Here is a 1,172-nt window from a genome sequence, read left to right as displayed (position 1 = left end):
TATAATTGGCTGCTCCCACATTAGGGGCATAGATATTTACAATTGTTAGATCTTCTTGTTGGATAGACCCTTTAAGTAGGATATAGTGTCCTTCCTCATCTCTTATTACAGTCTTTGTTTTAAAATCTAGTTTGTCTGATATAAGGATTGCCACCCCAGCTTTCTTTTGGTGTCCATTAGCATGGTAAATGGTTTTCCACCCCCTCACTTTCAATCTGGGGGTGTCTTTGGGTCTAAAATGAGTCTCTTGCAGACAGCATATGGATGGGTCTTGTTTTTTAATCCAATCTGATAGCCTGTGTCTTTTGATTGGGGCATTTAGCCCATTTACATTCAGGGTAACTATTGAAAGGTATGAATTTAGTGCCATTGTATTGCCTGTAAGGTGACTGTTACTGTATGTTGTCTGTGTTCCTTGCTGATCTTTGCTGCTTTTAGGGTCTCTCTTTGCTTAGAGGACCCCTTTCAATATTTCTTGGAGGGCTGGTTTCGTGTTTGCAAATTCCTTTAGTTTTTGTTTGTTCTGGAAGCTTTTTATCTCTCCTTCTATTTTCAATGACAGCCTAGCTGGATATAGTATTCTTGGCTGCATATTTTTCTCGTTTAGTGCTCTGAAGATATCTTGCCAGTCCTTTCTGGCCTGCCAGGTCTCTGTGGATAGGTCTGTTGCCAGTCTAATATTTTTACCATTGTAGGTTACATATCTCTTCTCCCGAGCTGCTTTCAGGATTTTCTCTTTGTCTGTGAGACTCGTAAGTTTTACTATTAGATGTCGGGGTGTTGACCTATTATTATTGATTTTGAGAGGGGTTCTCTGTGCCTCCTGGATTTTGATGCCTGTTTCCTTCCTCACATTAGGGAAGTTCTCTGCTATTATTTGTTCCAATATACCTTCTGCCCCTCTCTCTCTTTCTTCTTCTTCTGGGATCCCAATTATTCTAATGTTGTTTCATCTTATCGTATCACTTATCTCTCGAATTCTGCCCTCGTGATCCTGTAGTTGTTTCTCCCTCTTTTTCTCAGCCTCTTTATTTTCCATCATTTGGTCTTCTATATCACTGATTCTCTCTCCTGCCTCATTTATCCTAGCAGTTAGTGCCTCATTTTGGATTGCACCTCATCAATAGCCTTTTTGATTTTGACTTGGTTAGATTTTAGTTCTTTTATTTCTC

Source organism: Eumetopias jubatus, unplaced genomic scaffold (assembly GCF_037043125.1).
Source record: "Eumetopias jubatus isolate StellerSeaLion01/CBP00866 unplaced genomic scaffold, mEumJub1_p1.0 scaffold_2, whole genome shotgun sequence".
Classification (NCBI taxonomy): Eukaryota; Metazoa; Chordata; class Mammalia; order Carnivora; family Otariidae; genus Eumetopias; species Eumetopias jubatus.
Note: the sequence above shows the minus strand (reverse complement) of the source record.